The following is a 6000-nucleotide window of genomic DNA, read 5'->3' as shown; positions in this document are numbered from 1 at the left end:
GCTGGCGGCCCGGGCTGCTCGAACCCGTCGGGAAGTGCTTGTGCCGCCGGCCGGGCTGCCGCCGCGGCGGAGGCGGCGCGCGGGGCGAGACCAGAGGGCTGGGCTCGGGGGGCAGCGGAGCCGGCTACGGCAGCCCCGGCGTCTCCTGCTTCCAGGCAGCGCGCACCGCTCTCAGCCTGAGCGCGTCACAGCAGCTGCAGGGCTCTGCACCCTTATTATTGGTAAGCACCGTCCCTCTCCCCACGCTTAACAATTTGCTGGGGTCTGTCCCCCTCCCCCCCGTTTTATTGTAGAGGGAGGGTGCCTTGGAGCTGGGCACCCTGAATTTAGGGAGACAGGAGCCGCTTTTCGTACTGTTATCGTTCAAGAACCACGGTCCTGTTCTAAGCATCCCTCCTTAGTCCCTGGTTTTCCAAATAATGCTCCCTCCCCCCTCTCCAAACGGTTCCCCACCCAGCTTATTTGCCCTCCTCCCAGCGAGCTGGTGACATGAGGCTGGCAGGTGACGCTGCTACGTGGCACTGCAGGGGCAATCGAATCAATTTAGTTTTTAGAACATGAGAGTGGCCCTACTAGGTCAGCCTAAGGGTCCACCTAGGGCAGCGGCTCTCAAACGTCATTGCACCATGACTCCCTTCTGACAACAAAATTACTACCTGGCCCCCACTGGGGAGAAGAGCCCGATCCCGAGCCCCGTCGCCCTGAGTGAGGGTAGAGCTCGGGCTTCAGCTTCAGTCCTGGCTCCCAGCAAGTCTAAGGGTAGCCCTGGCGACCCCATTGAAATGGGGTTGTCACCCAATTTGGGGTCCCAACACACAGTTTGAGAACTCCTGCTCTAGGGCCTACTCTCAACCTCATCTACTTGACTCTGCTTGCCCATATGCATGTGTGCAGGATGTCTATAGTAAGTGGTACTAACTGTTCTGCACTTCTAGTGGGATCTCAAGAGCATTGGCTATCCTGCCTAGTAGCTCTTGAAACTGACCATAGTCATCTGGTGAGGAGGAGAATGTTGATGACACAGCCACATCTAGGGCCAACGAAGGGAATCTTCCCAGGTCCGTTGGCACTGTCTACCCCCGGTTCCAAGTGTTTACTCTATGAAGGATGGGGTGGTAATAGAGGAGAGTCCTCCTGTGTTGAAATAGTGAGGGCATAAGCTCTAGTATGGCCAACCTGGGGTTGATCCTGTTCTGTCAGTGCCTAAGGAACTAGATACCAGGGGCTCCTTGGCTGAGGTAAAGGAGGGAACTGCCACAGTGCCATTGGAAACCTCTGGTAGTACTGGCTCCAGAATGGAAACGGCAGACTATGTCAAACAGCCAAATCCTCAGACTCAGAAAAACTGGAGTCTGCACGAACTGTGGTGCCAATGGAGCGGTCGGAAGGGGATGCATTAAAGGGGTATGGCCAATGCAGGAGAGGGGGCCCTCTGAGCAGGTGAGCGCACCAGAACACAGGGAGACCTCACTCTTTCCAGGGCAAACAGTTTTGTGAGGTCCAGGATCACTGCCAAGTCTTCCCAGAGTTAGTGATTACCAGTCCTGGTCCCAGCCAGAAACTGGGTAAGGGATGTGTCTCTGGACCAACAATTCACAGGATGCTGGTACAGCTGAAGCAGGAGGGGTACATGGTTCCGGAACCAGGACTGGTGGATCCAGTGAACAGATAAGCAGCCTCTTACTGCTCTTGTGAGCCTTGGAATACATTGCTCCTCAGTGGCCAGAACTCATGGATGATGCAGCATCCTTCTTGGATTTGGAGGAAGACTTACTGTGGGGTCCATAGCACTGGTACTAACGGAGCTGGACAGAGGCTCCATGGTAGGGGGAGTGCTCTTAGATTGTTCAGACTGACATATGGGGTGGGGGGTTCCCCCCGGCCAGGATCTGATTGCAACCCCATGGTAACCTCCACGAGGTGCTATTCGAGGCAAAGAGCTCGGCCTTCCCATGTACGAGCAGGGAGGAAAAGGCAGATACTGAACATGGATGCAGTGTGGGCTTCCCCTAAACCATAGAGTGTTGGAGCTCGTTGCTCATGGGAAACATGCAAGGGCAGGAAGTGCAGACTTTGAATCCCAATGTCTTCGGCATAATCCAGTACCCAGATCCTAATGCTGGAAAGGGGGGAGGGTGGGAATTGTTTGGCTGGAAAACTGCCAAAGCGGCATTCCAAGTCCTTAATCCTATAAAACTTCTAGGAACTAGAAAATTACTGTAAAAACAATAAAATCCTAACTTTGAACAACAGTAAAATCAGTTTTTCTATAAAGTTTGGAAAACGGGCAAGAGGACAGCAGAAGCTCTGATGCGGACCGTGAGAAGGAACTCAGCAGAAGCTCTGACACAGTGGTGAGAAGGAACTGGAGACATGGTCTGTCTGCCCTGCTCTTTATCACCTTGGGCGAAACCATGAGGCAGTACAAGGGTGCCTGTGCAGGTTGATGAGCAATACTGTACTGTTTTGGAAAAGCTCTGGCTCCAGGTGCATGCGCATACCCCTCAGTGGAATACAGTAGGAACCCTCACTTGGAAAAGAAAGGTGGATTTGTACTGTTTGCCTAATTTCACCCATTTGGATCCTTTATATGTGAGGCTTAAATAGCTGAAGTTATGAAAAATTCTGCAGTATGTAAGAGTAACTACTGTGATCTATGTGTTTTGGGAAGAAGATAGGAGGGGTTTTTCCAACAAACAGTGTGCTTAAAAGCAGTTTAGTTGAACAGAATAAACATTAGCAGGACAGACACAACAGTCTGAAACTTAGCATCCAGTCTCCATCTAATAATTCAGAAAAAATATTATCTACAAAGAGAACTATTTAGCAGCCATTCTTCCCCTTATCTTCCAGTGACTGAGATGTATCAGCACAAACATTCCACATTGCACAGTATGAAATGAAGTGATTGGAGCCGGGAGATGCCAATGGAGATGGTTAGTTTAACTGCATTGTTTTATGAAGTGTTTGCATCAAATATATCAATAGAGAACATCTGATCATTATAGTTACACTGGTTATTACGGCAGAGAATACTTTTCATCAAATGACTCACCTTGAGTAATATAGAAATAAGTGCACAAACAGCAGCAATATTTTGAGTCGAAAAACTGTTCAGTTTTATTTGTTGTAAGAATATTTTCACTATTAAATGTTGAGTTGAGGTTCACAAAGCCCTGCAGGTCAAGATGTTCTAGGACAATCACTGCATGGATGTTTGCTTGTTTAGGATACCAGGAGTCTTTGATTTTAGACTGGGTTAGTCTATGCAGTGAGGGACAGTCCATAGTAATGAATCACAGACTCTGGATCTACAGACTCAGACTCACACAACAGTGTTAAAAATAACTGTGTAAACGTTCAGGTGCAGGCTCTGAAGCCTAGCAGCCTGCTTCTAGCTGTGTAGACATACCTTATGTTGTCCTGGAACCAAAGAAATTCAGAATTAAGGTTGAAACTGTCCATACCTCACCATTTCCCCTCCTTATTATAATAAGTGTGGAATATGAAATTGTTCCCTGTTTGGTAAAACATGTAATTTTTAAGCAAAATGGATTCTATGAAGGGTATACTTTAAATGTAGGATTTCCTTGGTTGTGTGGGCTAAGTTATGCTTTTAGCTACTTTTCAATTCTCACCCCCCCCCCTTTTTTTTAATTGTTAATTTTCTTTAAAAGATGCTATGGGGGCTTGGATTTTGTACCAAAAGAGTGACAACTGAAATTGTGGCAGAGTGTTTGACTGCTTCACACAGATAAGATGTTTGATTAATGACAAATATCTTGAAAAAACTTCAGCTGAAACATAATTCTAAGTTGCAACTGGTAGCCATGCCTTAAGTGAAGAAGTCATCTACTTGGCAGTTTCCAATATAAAAATTTAGCTTGGCTTCTGGCAAAATTTTTCATGGAAGTAGGAATTTGTATTCCCAGGAGTGGAAAAAGGTGACTAGTAACTTGTTTGATGGGTACATTGGTGCTAGAACTTAGTCTCCTGTACATGTTAAAAGGGCTCTGTATTCTCTTCTACTACACTTAATCCAAGTGTAAAGGCACACACAGATAGGCCATCTATGCATGATATTCCCTGCTATTGCAGATAGGGAAAATAATATTTGTTTATGAACATCCAGCCCCCCTAGGAGACAATTACAAGGCAACTAAAAGTGCCATATGTGTTTTTTTAAAAATGAAGGCATGGACTTGCACATTCCAACTGACATTTTAAAAGGTAACCTGTAATTTTTGTTTTTGCTCCTCTCTTATAAAACAGGGTCCCCCGTCCCCCCACTTGTTTTGCCATCTTAGAAATATCAACCTGCCAACTCTGGTTTTGGACTAGCTGGGGTGGCCTCTATTAAGTCTGTCCCATTGGATCTTGGTGGCAAAGACACCAGCAGTTGCCAGCCCTCACTGGAGCTAGACTGGAGGGAAATTTTAGGGGGGAAAGCCTACTGTAAGACACAGCCAAATGGTCAACAACTGTTGTTAGGACATTAAATTTCTAATATAAAAAAAATAGTACAATAAAACCCTTTTTTAAAAAAAAAAACAACACACACACTTCCAGAGTTTCCACATCCCCCTTTGCTGGTCATCTTTAAGTTATTAGATCACAGGCTACAAATCAGCTGGACATTTCTATAATGTTCCATTCCTTCAGCTGCAGTTGCTGCTGTTACAGATTTTGTAAAACACATCCCTGTTACACAGTATGTCACAAGAGTAAAGAATAACTACTTTATAATTTGGATTCCAGCATTAACAAGTTTTTACCTTTTGGCCTTTCAAGCTACTATACCAGTGCATTCAAGCATTTTATGCCTTTTCATTTCTTGTGTATATGGTATTTTCTACAAAATGCTACATACACGGAAAAATACTATCAATCAGGTCAGGTGTAGTTTCTGCCGGCATTTGATGATCACAGTTCTTAGGCCCCACACCTGAGCTATTCGTTTTGACTGTTCATGTCCTTTTATAGCATTTAAAAAATGCCAGCAGCTTACATTCAAATGGTACCACGTGTGGTCATAGAGAGGAAAGGGGAAACCCTGAATGAAGATTTCAGATTCAAGCTTTTTGGCATGACAATGGCCCCATTTGTACTGACACACAAATTATAGTGAAAAACAGATGTCCACAGTACTAGCAATCTATCAGTCCATCATTAGATGTTGCTGACCACCTACCTGATACAGATGGGAGATTCTGTATAAATTGGCTTTGCTTATTCCTTTAAGAGGAATAAAGAGTCATGACAGGCTATTGCACTTAATGGCCTGAACATCATCCCGAAGTTCCCCGGAGCCCACTCATCACCCCTGTTTTTCAACTATGCAAGACACTGAGATAATGTAAATCCCTGTATTTCGACTATTACCAATGTGTTCTACATCTCTTTGTTGCATATAGTGCAGATGATGTTATTTCCCGGGGGCTGAAAAAAATTAGCTCAACACTTATCCTAGGGAAGATGGCGATGATGGGAAGAACAACACACTTCGTGTCAGGAACCGAATGCTCTCTGGTCAGTAACAGTACTCTTGATGGACATTCTAGTGCAAGCTCTTTATCCTGCTGTATTCACCACTGTTCTAGGCCATTCAACACCACTGTTGTAGGCCATTCATTTCACTTGTGACTAGCCAGGAGACTATGCTCTTTTCCTGGAGAGGCTTGCCACCTCTAGGACTACTACGCCACGTTCTCAGTGGAAATGAATGTAATGGCCATACAGTAACTGAAGCCAGTTCATCATTCAGCATCCTGCCTCAGAATTGGGATAGATAAGACCAGTGCTCCACACTTTTTAGTGGCACCTGATCCAATTCCAGATGTACTTCAAGGTGTTGGACCCTGATCTTTAAAGCTTTGAATGAACTAGGGACAAGTATCTCTGATTACCTTTCCCTCAAGTACCTGCAGTTAATACGAAAATTGCTGCTGATTGTCTGTAGGCACTGAATTCTTGGTAGAAGGCTTCGAGCTGTAGAATTCC

Source organism: Eretmochelys imbricata, chromosome 3 (assembly GCF_965152235.1).
Source record: "Eretmochelys imbricata isolate rEreImb1 chromosome 3, rEreImb1.hap1, whole genome shotgun sequence".
Taxonomy (NCBI): domain Eukaryota; kingdom Metazoa; phylum Chordata; order Testudines; family Cheloniidae; genus Eretmochelys; species Eretmochelys imbricata.
The sequence above is the reverse complement of the archived record's forward strand: the minus strand, read 5'-3'. Positions refer to the sequence as shown.